At 35.3% G+C, this 17,563-nt stretch overlaps 1 long non-coding RNA gene across 3 annotated transcripts in view; it reads left to right on the plus strand.

Annotated features, from left to right (window-relative positions):
• Positions 1–7,263: 7,263 nt before the first annotated feature.
• Positions 7,264–17,563, plus strand: part of LOC139080793 (uncharacterized) — a 38,528-nt gene continuing 28,228 nt past the window's right edge. For 2 of the 3 annotated variants that reach the window (XR_011535578.1, XR_011535577.1), the window contains exons 1-3: positions 7,278–7,582; positions 9,808–9,893; positions 15,031–15,132. This is a non-coding gene — a long non-coding RNA (uncharacterized lncRNA). Of the gene's footprint in view, positions 7,583–9,807; positions 9,894–15,030; positions 15,133–17,563 lie in introns of all 3 variants that reach the window. The other variant, XR_011535576.1, reaches the window with a different exon arrangement.

The following is a 17,563-nucleotide window of genomic DNA, read 5'->3' on the forward strand; positions in this document are numbered from 1 at the left end:
AAATTATAAATTACATCTGTAATATTTTTAGTAACTTTAACATTTTAAAATATATAGGTAGGTATAAATTTTGTAAACAAATCTAAACTTGTTTATTATTTTTTCATTCTCCAAAAGAAGAAAATGTTTTCACAAAATCATCCTCTCTTTTAATTTCCGGACCTTCATGTTCTTGCTGTCTGGAACTTTAGTTTCACCATTTCTTTAAAAAAGAACCTCATCCATTCCTACTTAGTTTACTCTTCTTCTCTTTGAAATATTTCCTTTAATAGTTCTTTTAAAGAGCTGGTTAACTCTCTTTATCTTTGTGTGTCTGAGAATATCTTTATTTTACCTTAGTCAGGACTGATATACTAAGTATAACTTCTAAGTTCACAGTTATTTTCTCTGAGCACTTTAAAATATTATTCCAATGTAATCTGGATTTTCTTATTTTCACGAAAGCCTGCAGCTAGTCTAACTTGCCATTCATTTGTAGCTTTTTCTTTTTTTTTGAGGAAGATCAACTCTGAGCTAACATCTGCTACCAATCCTCCTCTTTTTGCTGAGGAAGACTGGCCTCGAGCTAACATCCGTGCCCATCTTCCTCTACTTTATATGTGGGGTGCCTGCCACAGCATGGCCTGATGAGCGGTGCCATGTCTGCACCTGGGATCCGAAGTGGTGAACCCTGGGCTGCTGAAGTGGAACGTGTGCACTTAACTGCTGTGCCACTGGGCCAGCCCCACTTTTTCTTTTTTTAAATAAGCACATATCAAAGACTTATTTAACCCATGAATGAGGAAACCGAGAGAGCTGGCTCTAAAAAGTGTAGAGAAGCAGAAGTATTCATAGTCATTGAAAGAAAGAATGCTTCAACACGTACAAAACTGGTTAATGCCCGAGACTGGTAAATGCCACAGTTACAGGCAATACAGCTCTTACCTTTGAGATGAAATCTCGTCTACCAGAAAAAACCATGTGCTTATCCACAGGGCAAAATTCACTTACATTGCCAAAGGACAAAAATCACTTGAATAATTATGATTTTTGCACAGATTAAAGTCTATCTTTATAGATTTGTAAAATACCTTAATTAACATTAAATGATTAAAGTACTTGCTCCTAGAGAATCAGCTAATCCTTGGGTAGTTCTGTTAGGCAATTCTCTAGGTATGACTTTGAAAGGATGTGTCTTTCCAAGTTTTGGGTATTTTTGTGTGTGTCTTCATAAATTACCTCCTGGGAATATTCTGGATTCAAAAAAATGTAGCCTCATGTCTTTTCACTGCTCTCATAGGTGCAGCAGTCAATATTACACTGTAGTATAGTCAGCAAATCTAGAGTCATATGGCATTAAGCAACTAATAAAACCAGAAAAAAACTTCATTGAAGATTTTGTAAGAAAACTAGGATTGGAGTTTTCAGTAATCTCTCTTCCCCAGAGATTAAATAAATCATTGGTTGTATTTGTGCTTCTATGTTTAGGGTAAAAAGCCAACTCCAAGAAATTTATCTCCATCGGCTTTTGACCGTGGTACCTACAAATTTGTGTGAATTCCTCTCTCTGAAATGTCTCCCAATCCACTAAGGTTCCTAGCCTGCCAGAAAGTGATCTGTTTCACTGCCTGTAAGTCTGGGATCCTGGAAGACAGAACGAACTTGAGTGCAGTTTCCCAGGAGAACTTTGTAGGCATTGGTTCCAGGCATGAAGAGTCACCCTTGATCCTTAATGGTGGGTTTTTCATATCTGATTAAAGAAGATTTATTCTGAAATACGACACTTATATACAACCTTTATTACATATTCAATTTGTTCAATTACATTCTGATTAGTTTTATTAGATGAATGCAAATAATTACATTGCCATTAAAAGTAAAGAAACTCAATAAAAGTGTTTGTTTCTGAATTTTGAGGAGTCAGAGAGAACAAAATGCAAACACCTAGTTATTAAATTGAGATTAGACACAGATCAAGATGATCCAGCAATTTCTCTCCTAAGTATATACCCCAAAGAATTGCAAACAGGGACTCAAACAGATACTTGTATGCAAATAATCCCTACAACACTATTCATAATAGTCAAAAGGTGGAAACAGTCTAAATGTCTGTCAACAGATGAATGGATGAACAAAGTGCTATATATACATACTGTGGAATATAATTCAGCCATAAAAAGTGAAGTTCTGATAGATGCTACAACATGCATGAACCTTGAAAACATTATGCTAAGGGAAATAAGGCAGATGTAAAAAATTAAATGAAATATGAAATATGAAATATGAAATATCTAGAATAGGCAAATTTATAGAGACAGAAAACAGCTTAGAGGTTACCAGGGGCTGGGGGCAAAGTAAAGGGAGTGGAGAGTTATTGCTTAATGGGTACAGAGTTTCTGTTTTGGGATGATGAAAAAGTTTTGCAAATAGATATGATGATGTTTGACCAACATTGTGAATGTAATTAATGCCACTGAATCATAAACTTAAACATAGCTAAAATGGTAAATTTTGTGTTATATTATACCACAGTTAAAACAAAAAGAATAGAAATAGATCAAGAAGAAAGAGAAAGGACTTTCTCCTATAGCCATCAGAAAATAGAACGTTAAAAACCTTACCCACATTATTCCAAAATAAATCATCACAATTAGACGTTCTTCTTGAGTTCATTCAGTCATTCTTAATTTATTTTCGTTTCATTCGAGTCATCAGTCAGCTTTCATGAAATTATCTGGTACTGAATTCAAAAGCATCCTGGAAATCCTAAGTCCCTTTGACAATCTTCTAAGAGATGTCAGCTCCAAAGTCTATTCCTTGAAACATCAATTGTTCAAAATAGCTGGCAGAGTCCTTTTCATGAGACTCTGAGGATGTTCTTCGTGTTGCAGACTAAATTTCTGGCCTGTGCCTTAAAAGAGAGCCTCAGGCAAGCGTGGGAGGAAAGCAGAAGCGATCTGTTGATGACAGAGCAGCTAACAATATCAGAACGGAGAAGAGTAAAATTCTCTATTAGCGCAGGATACGTACCTCTTTTGTGAGGTTTTGATCAACGTTTCTCCCTAGAGTAAGACACTATATTGTACTCTATACTGATAAAATTGGAGAAAAGACATATCCCTAAAGTCTTGAGCAGATAAAATTCCAGTGACGTTCTTCCAATTACTGCAGGATTATTCAGTTATATGCTGCTGTGGCTTATGTACAGAAAGGGATAAAGTCAGCAGATCTAGCAAATAAATACTCATGACTCTACGCTGTGCCTACAATTCCATTTTATATTGCAATGCTCCATTGCCCCACCAAAGATATTTGTGGTTTTAATTTGCTCTGTCACCCACAAATTAATTTTTCCTTTATGGTAATAACTGAGGGCTCAAAATTTTGAAAATCAGCGAAGTCAATAAATTCTATACTTTGGAGGCTGGCGTATGTTTCTTTCTTTTTTTGATTAACGGTACAGACCTTTATAACCTGTGTTAAAAATATAAGATTAGAAATACTTCCCCCACCCCTCTCAAGCCTACACTATCTCTAAAGTTGGCCCATTAGTTACAAATTGTTAATATGAGTTGTACAGGTATCTTATGCTCTTTTTCCCACCAAAGAAGTTTATTCCAAAACACATGACTGACAGCTGACTCAGTGCACACATATGCAAAACACAGCTCTCTATTGGACAACTCTTGGGATAGAAAAACAAGGTGTTTAATTAAAGTCTGACTGCCTTTTTCCCCCAGTTGTATGCCTATTATTCATTTAGATGAGCTTAATAACAAATACAGTTGTGAGGATAAAAAAATAACACAAATAATCACTCTTTAGAAAGTCGGATATTAGATTACAACTCACCATAGGGCGATTTCTTTCTACATGTTTTTTAGTTCCTGTTAATGTCATGCCTGGACTCCTTGAATCTGTTCATGTCTTCTCTCCAAATTAGGACTGCTTACTGATTAGAGACTGGGCAGGCTCAGGTGGAAGAAACAATTAGAGGTGAGCATCAGCATCAAAGAGGCCCTGAGCGTTAGGATGGGTCTCGGTAGGGGAATCTTCATTAGATGGTAACACCATGGCATCTGCCAATGGACAGAGGTTTGTTCAGGCAGAGGACTGGTGGGAGAAGTGTGGAGGTGGGTACAGAGCCTTGAGGTCTGGAAGACACTTTGGAAAGTAAGGTACTGTTATGGCTCCAGAGAAAGTGAGCTAAGGAGGCATGAGGTGGGAAACCAAAGCAGGAATTATTGTGTGGTGCTCATAGCACCTTCTGCTAACTCTTCCAAAGTGATTTGTCCCAAGTCTGTGTTCACTATTAGAAGGCAAGCACAGCATTGGTCTGGTTCACTGCTAAGATCCTAGCACTTGGCAGAGTTCCTGGCACATAGTTGGTGACAATAAATATTGTTGACAAGTAATGGAAGAAAGCAAAATTTTCGGGGACATGGTTTCTAGATTTTAGAAGTTAAGGAGCTTGGTTTCCAAGAAAGCAGCCGTAGCCTAGATAATGGACCTTGACACAAGGCCAGTGTAGGGCCTGTGTGACCCTAGTGAGAGTGCCCTGCAGAGAACTGAGCCTGCTTGTGGCGCTCAAATGGCTTCAGTTATGATACCTCTAGGGACCCAGGGATGAATGGAACCTTTCTCTAAATTCTCTGTTAGTTTCCTTCCCTTTATCTAGGGGCTCCTGTTATCTGGGTGTGTGGACTGCTGGTCTGTTGTAGCAGGAAGCTGAGGTCACCACACAGAGCATGGATCCCGAAAGTATGGGATACATGAAAAGAGCAAGAAAGAGTCAGAAGCTTGGTGAACAATCTAAGTTCTGAATAAATACATGTAACTAAATGTCATCAAATAAGTGTGAATTCAAACAAAAATGAACTCCTGTTTTCATCTCTTCCTGTGGGACAAATGACTGATAGAACCCTGCTGGGAGTTTTTGCTCTGGCTAGAGTGAAATCTAGATCTTCAAATTGTTGGCGATCAAAAAATTGCTATTGGGTGAGTCTTAACAAGTCTCTGCATTCTGGAGTGGCAGCTGGAATTTCTCCCCATTTGTTTCCCCAGTAATGGAAGTGATTGCTTTGTACATTGAGACAGGTAACAGTAGGCACCCAGAGTTCATGACAACAGCACTGAAATCTGAATGAAGATGCTTGGAAATTGGCATATTAAGTTATATGCAAGTGATATAAAGCTTGTCTTATCTTGGGGAAAATTGGATCTCTGTCAAGATTTTTGTCATAATATTTTTCTTTGGCTGAGGACAAGAAGGAGCAGTTGGGTCTAGACTGAAAGCTGGAAACTTGATCTTGGACTTCTCAGCCTCCAGAACTGTGAGAAATAAATTTCTGTTGTTTATAAGCTACCCAGTTTACGGTATTTTTGTTACAACAGCCCAAATGGACTAAGATAATTGTTTTAAAAGAAATTTAAAGAATTAGTTAAAAAACTTTTTTCCACCTATTCTCTATTCTCCTTTTACTAACTCGCAGCTTCTAGTAAGTTAGCATATGCTATATTCATTCATTTTAGCTGTGCTTTTGGGAATTACGTGTGTCAAATCTGTATCCACACTTGGAATGATATAGATTTGGGTAAGCCATACCTTTATGGGAAAGAAATTACTAGATGGTGACAATGACACACAGAGAGGTCCAGAGCAGGGGTCCAGGGGGCTGGAATGCAGGGGACAGCCAACTACTGGGATGAATTAGTGGATACTGTAAAAGTACCCTGAGGAATCTCAGAAATAATGAGGGAGATAAAGAGAAGACAGGGACTGTGTTGTCATGTAGAATGGGGCTGGGACTTCGCTCATTGAATATTGAAGGGAAGGATACAATGTTTTGATTGGTTCTATTTGACATAGATAAATTCTTGATTGGAATGTATATTAGCATAATACTTTTGGGAAACTTAAGAAATCTGTATCACATTCATACCCTTTGGCCCAGGAATCCTGTATTTTATCAGCGGTTGTCTTTCAAGGCAGTGATAATAGTGATTTATTTTCTACTTTTATCTTTTTTCCTTTTCAATGATGAGCACATTGTAACTGGACAAAGTACTCTTTATTCTTTAAACAAATATAAGCTTAAAATTCTTATGAACCAAACCAGATGGATTGTCCAAAATCCAAATGATAAAGTGCTAAGACCTGGATTGTTAAGCCTTGGTCCCACACTGTACCATGGAATTCATACCGTCCACCTGCTTCCCTCAACCAGGGATAATGAGCATCAGTTAAGGAATGAAAGAGAAAGTACTTTGAAATCCTCACCTCTGATTCCAGTGGACATTCTGTCTTTTATTGTCTTCACCTACTTCGTCTCATTTGAATTCTTTTCCAATTTCTTCACAGTTCAATCCTCATTCCACATCACCACCATCCAGAGAACGTGCCTTCCCTCCCGGCACCTCAGAGAGCCACATCTAATAGTTGTCTTCACCTCTGTGCATTTACTGCATGGACAGTTTTAGAATAATTATTATTGCTCTATCTTTTTATTGCTTTGACTTTGGTTTCACTAGGTATGTCCCTCAGATTTTCAAAATATGGAACATAAAGTTAAAAAGTGAAAATACCCCATAACTTAGCCACACCTACACCAGTGCCTCAAGGTAACTTTTTAAACATCTTGTTGATTATCTTTAAGAAATATATACCTAAATACATCCTAAAAGCAATAATAATAAATATTAATATATATAACATAATACTTATGATAAATATATTTCTAAAATATTGAATCATACTATACATGGTATGTTTTCACTTCCCCCCACTTAGCATCACTTAGAAAACTTTCCATATCAACATTTGTTTCTAATTTTTAGCAGAGCCATATTTTTGGCTGTACCATGTATGTCTTCTTGTTTTGATTTCCACTTTCTGCTCTAACTAGTGGGGACATTTTTTCCTATATTTAAAAACGTTTTTTTTTTCCTATCTGAGTTTCTTACTCTGAGAATTTCCTGTTTGTTTTTCTATTGGGGTGTTTATTTTGCTTCTTACTGATTTGTCAAAAGTCTTTGTGTAATAACTCTGCTGTCCATGGCATGTTTTACAAATCATCCATTTCCCAGTTTGTCATTTTTCTTTTGATTTTATTTATGGTGATATATATATATATTTTTTTTACAAGCAGAACTTTGAAAATCACTATGCAGTCCAATTTACTCAGCCTTTACTTTGAGAAAGAGATGCTGAGAAAGATGGGCCCTGCTCTGCTCCTGGGAGTGATTGTGCCTCAAGATAACGTCTGCCGCTGCCGCCGCCATGTTGGGATCATCACCCAGGAAGTTTCCTCTTGCCCCTTCCTGCCAGCACAGCTCTCCAAACAAGCACTTTTCTGTTTTCAGTCTTCCATCACGTTTCCTCTTCAATGCTTTATATAATGAGGTCATTCCATACGTCGTATTTGTGTCCATTTTCTTTTCTTCAACAGAGACTCATCACGGTGTTGTGGGATGCAGCGTCTGTTACCTGTTATTGCTGAGCGTGTTCCGTTGCGTGAATAAACCACAAAGCGTTTCTTCACTGGCCCGTTGATGGACGTTTGAGTAGTTTCCAGTTTGGGGCTACTATGAAGAGAGCTACGATGTATGTTCTTCTACAAGTCTTTTTGTGCCTGAATATTTTCATTTCATATGGATAAATGCCTAGGAATGGAATTGCTAGGCCGCTGGTTAAAGTAGTGTAACTATACAAGAAACTGCCAAATGATCTGCCAACAGGTTGTACCGTTGTGTACTCCTGCCAACAGTGTGTGAGAGTTCCAGGTTTACACCCTCACTAATATTTGAGATTGACAGTCTCTTAAATGTTAGCTAGTCTAATAGGGGCGTAGTGGTTTTTGTTTGCATTTTCCTAACAAATAATGATATTGAGCACTTTATAATGTCTAAGCTTTTTCCTCATTTTTAATGGAGTTGTTTATCTTTTTGTATTATTGAGTTGTTTTTCAAATTTTCTGTATACAGTCCTTTTGTCAGATAATTTATAAATATTTTCTCTCCCTCTTGCCTATTCATTTTCCTAATGATGTAGTTTGATGAGCAAAAGTTTTTAGTTGGATAAAGTCGAGTTTATCATTGTTTTCCTTTTATGGTCATTGCTTATACCCAGGTTGTGAAGACATCTTCTTGTTTTTATTTTTCTAGAAGCTTTGGGTCTATGGTTCATCTTGGATAAATTTTTGTGTATGGTATAAGGTAAGGATCCAGGTCCAATTTTTTTCCATATGGATGTGCAGTGTTTGCAGCACTATTTGTTGAAATGACTGTCTTTTTCCTATTGTATTGCTTCGATGTCTTTGTCAAAAATTAATGATTGTGTAAGGTGGATCTACTTCCGGATTCTCTCTTCTGTTTGATTGACTGATTTCCCTATCCTATGCCAATACCGTACCGTTTTAATTACTGAATATTTTACAGTTAGGTATTATAAGTCCTCCGACTTTGTTTTTCTTTTTAAAAAATATTTTGGCTATTGTAGTTTCTTTTAAAGTTCATGTACATTTTTTTTTTTTTAAAGATTGCCACCTGAGCTCACATCTGTTACCAATATATATTTTTTTCTTCTTCTACCCCCAAAGCCCTCCAGTACATAGTTGTATATTCTAGTTGTAGGTCTTTCTGGCTCTGCCATGTGGGATGCTGCCTCAGCATGGCTCGATGAGTGGTGCTGGGTCCATGCCCAGGATCTGAACCCCGGGCTGCCAAAGCGGAGCATGGGAACCCAATCACTCGGCCATGGGGCCGGCCCCTGTTCACATAAATTTTTAAAAAGAGGCTACCAGCATTGTGATTGGTGTTGTGATGAATTTATCTAAAAATTTGGGGAGAAGTAGCATCTTAACCATATTCAGGCACCTAGTTTATGAACATGGTATATCTGGCCATTTAAGTCTTTAATATTTCTGAGTAATGTCTGTAGTTTTAGTGGAAATGTCTTGCAAATCTTTTATTAGATTTGTGTCTCAGTATTTTATGTTTTTGGATTCTATTGTAAATAGTTTAAAATTGTTTTCAAATGTTTATTACTAGTGTATAGAAATACAGTTGACTTTTATATATTGAATTTGTATCCTATGATATGGCTGCATTCACTTGTTAGCTCTAATAGTTTGATACTATTGTAAATGGACTTAATAAAATTTTGTTTACTGACTTTTTACTGCTAGTATATAGAAAGATAATTCGTTATTCTATATTTAACTTGATAAATTAAATTTTAGTTGTAGTAATTGCTTTGTAGATTTCTTCAGATTTTTTTTTAATGATGACAATCAAACCATCTGCTAATAGGTACAATTTTACTTCGTTTCAAATCTTTTTACTGTCTTTTAGCACTGGTTAAGACCTCAGTACATTACTGAATATAATTGGTGAGAAAAGACATTCTTACCTTTTTCTTTATCTCAGGAAGAAAGTTTTCAGTCTTTCACTATTAAATATGATATTAGCTGCAAGTTTTTAAAAAGTGTCCTTTTTCAGGTTGAGAACATTCCCTTCTATTCCCAGTTTGCTGAGAGTTTTTATGATAAACGGTGAATTTTGTCAAGTGCTTTTTCTTCATCTATTGAGATGATCATGTGGTTCTTTAAGAGTCTATTAATATCATGGATTACAATGATTGAATTTCAAATGTTAAAATGACCCTGCATTGCTGAGATAAACCACACTTGGTTGTGGTGTATCATCCTTTTTCTGTGTTGTTGGAGTCAAATTGTTAATATTTTTAGGAGGATTTTGTGTAAATTTCTATGAGAAAAATTGGACTGTAGTTATCTTATAATTGCTCTAATCTTGTCATTTCTTCCTCAGGTTTTTGTATCAGGTTTATGATGAACTGATAAAATGAATTGTGAAGTGTTCCCTCCTTCTCTATCTTCTTAAAGACTTTGTGTAAGGTTGGTATCATTTCTTCCTTAACGTTTGAATTTACCACTGAAACCCGTTGGGCCTGGAGGTTCCATTGTGTGAAGACTTTGATAAAAAATTGAAATTCTTAAATAAATAGAGTGTATTTAGATTTTATGGCTTATCTTGTTTTAATTTACATAAGCTATTTTGCCAAGGAATTTGTTCACTTCATTTATATTGCCAAATTTATTGACATAAAGTTGTTCACAATATTCCCTTAGGAGCTTTTTTAATGCCTGTAGGATATGGAGAGATATCCTGTTTTCCATTTCTAATTTTCATGATTTGTATCTTTCTTTTCTTTTTTTAATGAAAGATATGCTTTCTTTTTAACTTGATGAGACTATTGTTTTTTTTCTTTTTAAACAATCTGTCACATAACTTCTTTTTTTGCAGAGAAGTTTGCCCTGAACTAACATCTATTGCCAATCTTCCTCTTTTTTTGTTTTTTTCTCCCCAAAATGCCAGTGCATGGTTGTATATCCTAACTGTAAGTCCTTTTAGTTCTGCTGTGTGAACCTCCACCACAGCATGGCAACTGACAGATGGGTGGTGTGGTTCTGCAACTGGGAAGCGAACCCAGGCTTCTGAAGTGTTGAGAGTGGTAAACTTTAACTGCTAGGCCATCAGGGCTGGCTCTGTATTTTCTCTTCTTTTTTTCTTCATCAGTCTTGCTAGGGTTATCCATCTTATTAATCTTTTCAAAGAGCCAACTTCTGATTTAATTTTCTCTACTGTCTGCTTTCAATTTCATGATTTCTACTCTTACTTATCTTGGTCAATCTTGCTAGGGATTTATCAATTCTAATTATTTCAAAGACCCACTTTCTGGATTTGCTAAAAATTTCTCTACTATTTGTTTTCTATTTCATTGACTTGCACTCATTTTTGTTATTTCCTTTCTTCTAACTACTTCGGGTTTAACTTTTCTTTTAACTTCTTATAGTAGGGAGTGATTTTCATCTTTCTTCTCTTTAAATATGAAGCTTTAAATTTCTCTCTAATCACTGCTTTAGTTCTTTTCCCACAAATGTTGATATGTTGTATGTTCATTATATTTCACTTTATATATTTTCTAATTTTTCTCATATTTTTTTGACTTATGAATTATTCAGAAGCATATTGTTTAACTTTTAAATAATTAGAGATTTTGCAAGTGTCTTCTTATTTACTTCTAAAGTTCGATTCCATTTTGGTCAGAGAACATATTCTATGATATTTCAGTGTTTGAAATGCACCAAAATTTAGGTATGATGCAGCTGTATGTTTTCTGTGCACTTAAAAAGAATCTGTAGGGGGGGCTGGCCCCGTGGCCGAGTGGTTAAGTTCACGTGCTCCGCTGCAGGCGGCCCAGTGTTTCGTTGGTTCGAATCCTGGGCGTGGACATGGCACTGCTCATCAAGCCACGCTGAGGCAGCGTCCCACATGCCACAACTAGAAGGACCCACAACAAAGAATATACAACTATGTACTGGGGGGCTTTGGGGAGAAAAAGGAAACAATAAAATCTTTAAAAAAAAAAAAAAGAATCTGTAGGGGGCCAACCCCGTTGCTGAGAGGCTAAGTTTGTGTGCTCTGCTTCGGTGGCTCGTGGTTCACCAGTTCAGTTGCTGGGTGTGGACCTACCATGCTGAGGGGGCAGCCCACATAGAAGAACTAGAATGACCTACAACTAGGATATGCAACTATGTACTGTGGTTTTGGGGAGAGAAAACTTAAAAAAAGAGGAAGATTGGCAATGAATGTTACCTCAGGGCCAATCTTCCTCAACAACAGCAACAAAAGCATAAAAATGTAAAGAATTTGTATTTTGCAATTGTTGAATATATTTTTTATCTGTATCCATTAGGCCTCAGTGGTTGGTAGTGTTATTTAGATCTTCCATAACTTCACTGAATATTTCCTAGTTGTTCTATCAATTACAAGAAAAATGGTGTTAAAAATCTCCCACTATTAATGTGCACTTGTCTATTTTCCCTTTAGCTCTAAGTTTTTTCATGTATCTTGAAATGCCGTTATTAGGTTCATTCACACTTATGACTACTATTTGTTCCTTACAATTAATCCTTATATTATTCAGAAATGTCTTTTCAAAACATCTCAGGCAATTCTCCTTGTCTTGATTTCCCTTGTGTCTGATATTAAAGTTCTCACTCCGGCTTTCTTATACTTACTCTTTGGTTGGTATATCCTTTTCCATCTTAAAATTTTCAACCTCTACGTCCCTTTTCATTTAAAGAGCATCTTTTGTAAACAACACATAGTTGGGAATAGCTTTATTTTTTTCCAATAAATCCAATAATCTTTGCCTTTTATTTGGAGTCTTTGGTCCATTCACATACAAAGTGATTATTAACATGGTTAGCTTTAAATCTACATTTGTTATTTTTTCCTATCTGTCTTGTCAGTTTTTTGTTCCATTTATCTTTCCAAGCCCTCTTTTACAATGTTAAATAATTTATTATTCCATTTTTACTTCTGTATTGGGTTTTTAGATATACTTTATTTTTTTAGTGGTTGTTCTAAGAATTACAGTGTGCATTCTTAGTTTATCAGTGTCTTTTTAGAATAAACAGTTTTTTCTTTTCAAAAGGTATAGACTTGCAATAACATTGTTCTCTTTATCCTTCATACTTTGTCCTCTTGTTGTCATATATATTGCCTTACATAATTTAAATCCTTAGTCAGTAGTATAATTTTTGCTTTAAAGAGTTATACTATTTTAAAGATATTAAAGAAAAAATAAAATGTCTTTTTAAAAAATTATTTTACTGAGGTCATATGGCATATAACATTGTGTAAGTTTCAGGTATACCTTGTTACACTTTCAGTGATCTTCATTCCTTTCTATAGATCTGAATTTCCATCTGGTATCATTTTTCCTCCAGCTTGAAGAACTTCTTATAGAATTTTCTTAGTAAAGGTTTGCTGTTGACAAATTTTCTCAGTTTTTATTATCTGAAAATATGTTTTATCTTCATTTTTGGAGGATATTTTCTCTGGATAGAAAATTCTGGGATAACATTTGTCTTTCTTTCAGAACTTTAAAGATGCCTTCCATTTTTTATGGATTCTATTGTTTCTGAGACGTTAACTTATTTGTATGACTGTTTCCTTATATATATTATATGATCTTCTCTGGCTACTTTTAGGATTTTCTCTTTATGATCATTTTCAGCAGTTTGATTATGCTGTGCCTAGTTGTGGTTCTCTTTCTGTTTCTCCTATTTGCCTTTTGCTAGCTTCTCAGAGCTATATGTTGATGTTTTTCCCCTAATATGGTAAATTCTCTGCTGTCATTTCTTTGTATTTTGTTCTCCATTTTTCTCTCTTCTCTTAATAGTTTGTTATAGGTTACTGCGGTTCTGTTCATTTTTTTTAAATTCTTTTTCTCTACATCCTTAGCACTGGATAAATTTTATTAATCTGTTTTCAAGTTCTCAAACTCTTCTGCTGCTCACAATCTGCCAGAAGCCCATCTAGTGAATTTTTCATTCATATATTATACATTTCCTTTATTAAATTTCCATTGGATTCTTTTTTGTAGTGCTTCTCTGCAAAATTTCCCCATCCCTTCATTCATTATGATCATATTTTCCCTTAAGACCTTAAACATATTTATAATAGCTATTTTTAAGTTTTATTTACTGTTTCTAACATTGGGTCATTTGGGGTCCTGTTCCTATTTGCTGTTTTCTTACCTGTGGGTTACATTTTCCTGTTTCTTTGAATTTCTAGTAATTTTTAAGTATATGCTGGACATGGTGAATAATATGTTGCAGGGAGTATGGGTTATGTTGTCTTTCTATAAAAGGCATTACAATTTTTTTCTGACAGACATTAAATCCTGTCAAATTATTTTGATCCTGTCAGGGTTGTTTCTACTTTTTGATGAAGATTTGTCTGTTTCAGTTTTGGGCCAAATTCTAAGGTGCACCTCTTACTCTAGCATATACTTATTGTCAACTGAATGTCCACTGTACTCACTGTAGTCTCTTCATTGTAGCTACGATGGAACTCCAATCTGTCCAAGACTGCTTCAAGTATCTTTGGTTAGCTGTCATCCCTGTAGCACGCCATGCCTGCTTGGCCTTGCAGAATCTCACCCTGTTGCACAGTCAGTCCAATCCTCAGCCAAGCATGTTTTATTGAGTCCCTGTGAGGCTCCCCCACCTCCAACCCCATCTCACACAATTCTGTTTTCTTATGTATCCTGTTCTGAAAATTGCCCCTGCTTCCACAGCCTGGAACTCCAATATCTGCCTCCTTGGTTCATCAAGACTACTCTCTGCTTGGCTCTGCTCTCTGAGCTGTGGCAGAAATTGCCATCAGGCAGAAAATCAGGGCAGTTATGGAGGAATTATTGGACTTATTTCATATGTTTCCCTTCTCTTAAAGTTTACATCTTGTATTGCCCATTTGTCAGTGTCTGAAAATAGTTGACTCATATATTTTGTCCAGTTTTATAATTGTTGAGAAGGCAAGTTCAGTACCAGTTACACTGTTATGGCCAGCAAGAGAAATTTATGTATATGATTTTTAAATAATTCTGATTTTTGTGCTTGACATCCAAATAGTTCTCTTCTCTTTTATTAAGGTTAACATCCTTGTGTGTGTCAATTCTTTCATGCTCGTATAATCTCTCTCTCCTCATGCATATATAATCTCTATCATACAGAGTTTGCAAGTCATTGTTTGTTTTGTAAAAATGATTAGGGATTATATATATATTTGTATATGTATATTTATTTATTTATAGGAATATATAATTATAAATAATATATGGATGTGTATCTATTTACCTGCTCTGTATTTACATTCATATACTTTTCGGTGTCTCTGTTTTCTTATTGAATAATACATCTCTTGTAAATCAATTTGTATAGATCAAAATCATTCTTTCTAATGATATAGATGAATAAAATCTTACTTAACCAGTTGATTTCCAAATAAAATGACTAGTGGTGATATTCAGTCTACTCTTCTAATAGGCAAATTTAATTACAGTTTCCATATATTCTTTAGAGTTTGCTATAAGGGTTTGCGACATTTCCCAAGTTTTATAATGGACAAAATTTTATTCTCCATTTAAAATTTTTTTTATTCTCTTTTGTGAATTTCTAGGAGGGAGTTATGCAAACATGCATTCTAGATCTTTTTTCTCAGAAGTCCTAACACAATGTTTTTAATAAATCCTCGTTCAACAAATGAATTAACAACTAACAGGCAAGTAAATATAACAAAATTTTGGTGCTTAAAATGACTGTAATCATATTTTCACTCTCTTGGCTATTTTTTCCCATTGTCTGGTTATAAAATAGTATGTATTCATTTCAGTAAATTAGCAAAAGTGTATAAAAAATAAGAACCATTTGTAATCTTATTGCCTAGTGGTGATCACTCAATAATTTCTGATTTTTTATTCTATGCATATTTGGATACATATATATCTATCCATTACATTGTAAAATTCTCTGTCTTGCTTTCACAATAATGTAGCTTGAGAAATTTACTTTAATTAAATGTTCTTTAAAAAGACTCTTTGTAATGACTGCATATACTTGCATTTTATGATGTACCTTAAATCTTAACCAATTCCTTGTTCTTGAATAGTTAGGTTTTTTTAAAACTATTTTAAACAACAGTGCAAGGAACATCCTTATACATAAATCTCTGTCTACATTCCCCAGTCCTTCTTGTCTACTGTTACTGAATTCTGTAAAATGGTATTGAATTTAAGAAGCTAAGACTCTCATTAGGATTTAACTCTTACCTGTGTCCTAAATCTAAGGTGGTCTTAGATTATAATGTTCAATTTAGTTGAAGCAAGTTGGGAAAAGAAGTATTGATAGAATGTTTTAAAAAATCTCCATTCCTTTGGGAGCCTATGGGCTCCCTGAAAAGGAATTTGACTGTTCCTGGCCAGCCCAGCATTTAATCCCAACCTGTCACCAGTTTCTATGAAGTGAGGTTTCTATTACTTCCTGGATTGCTCTAGTCTATCAGAGGTCACCATCTCCAATTTAGCCTAGATGTGGATGGGAAAATACCCTGTACAGCCCTAGCATCCAAAGAACGTTGGTGTCAAATTCAATTACTGGAGATGGAGACCTTTTTTTTTCCAAAGGTCTCTGAATCCATTTAAAAAGCTTCTCAGATTCCTAGCACTTGTGCTTATGGTGAATGGATCTCCCACACAGGCCTTCTGACAGCTTTTTGTAATTTCACATTGTCAACTGCTTTTGTGGTTGGAGTTTCATTTACTGAAAAAAATCTCAAGAGGAAGTAGAGACAGTTATGTCTTTAACATATGTCTGCGTGTGCCTGAGTGGGGTGAATATTGTAGATGGCTAATAACCCAAGCTGATTTCATTTCATGTAGCTTTCCTCTTTTCAGATTCCCAATGTTGATTTTCCAAATGTAAGATATTAATTCTGGATTGCTGTGACCACAAGTTCCATTAACTCCCTTGTGAGCCTCTACAGAATGAAAGTATTCTGGAAGTATTTTTTTCACTTTATTTTAAAATTCTATTTTGTGGAAATTCCCTACATTTCCTTTGGTTCAATTTAGAGAGCTTTTTCTTTTCTGTGATTAAGGAATAAATGAATTCATTTTGAACTGAGAAAATGGCACAACATATTTTTTTTTTCGGTACCTGAGCAATTTGTTTTCACAATTACATTTCAGTAAAACCACCTAACAGTCATGAAGGATTAGCAGTGTTTTCTCTCTCTGTCACACAGCCTTATAATTTGTCTGGAGCACAAACGAATCAAGAAATGCAGCTTTGCAGACTGTTTTGAGTATTACAGAATATTGCTTTAACTATTGGGTCAGTCCCGGGTACATAAGCCTACCATTTAAATCGTTAAGAACTATTTCCAGAGAAGATACACTTTATACTGCTGATTGAGCTTCTCTTTCATCCTTTTAAGTTCAGATTTCATAATTAGAACACAGTAAACAATAGAATTCTCACAGAAGAATAAAGGCATCGTCTTGGCTTCTTTTCTACTATTGCCTTTGAACATGGAATAAATGACATATTCCACAGCCTTGCTAAATCTTCTGTTCTCTCTCTCATACTGTTGTATTTCTTACTATTTCAGTGAGGAAAAGGGAACTACTCAGATGGTGTTACCCCAGACAAAACTTCAAAAGTTCAGACCAAACAGTATTAACTGGTAGCAGCCATTAGAGACTTATTTTGGAAGATAATATGCTAATATATTTGGAATGCTATTCTCTAAGAACAGCTGCCATTTTGTCTCTCCAATTCTTTTTGTTTTATCCTCCTTTGCTTTTTTAGAAAATTTTTTACAAACATTACTCATATTAAAGTCAAATTTTTCTTGTCATTGTCATGAACCAAACCTTCCATTTTGACCTGTGTGAATTCTGCCTATGATGACAAACTTTGTAGAATGGAAGAGTTTCATTTGAGCCACGCAATGTCATATTTGGAGTTCAGAGTAGCTGTCTTCATGGTAATGCTAAATTATCTGGGGAAGCCAACTGATTCCCCAAGATATGAATCAGTTGAATATGGTACATAGGTTGTTTAGTGAACATTTTCATTTTTCTGGGATATGTACACAAGAGTGTTTCCCGGGTTGAATAGTAAGCACATTTAGTTTTTAAAGAAATTGCCAA

The sequence above is a fragment of the Equus przewalskii genome, chromosome 32, assembly GCF_037783145.1.
Source record: "Equus przewalskii isolate Varuska chromosome 32, EquPr2, whole genome shotgun sequence".
In the NCBI taxonomy this organism is placed as follows: domain Eukaryota; kingdom Metazoa; phylum Chordata; class Mammalia; order Perissodactyla; family Equidae; genus Equus; species Equus przewalskii.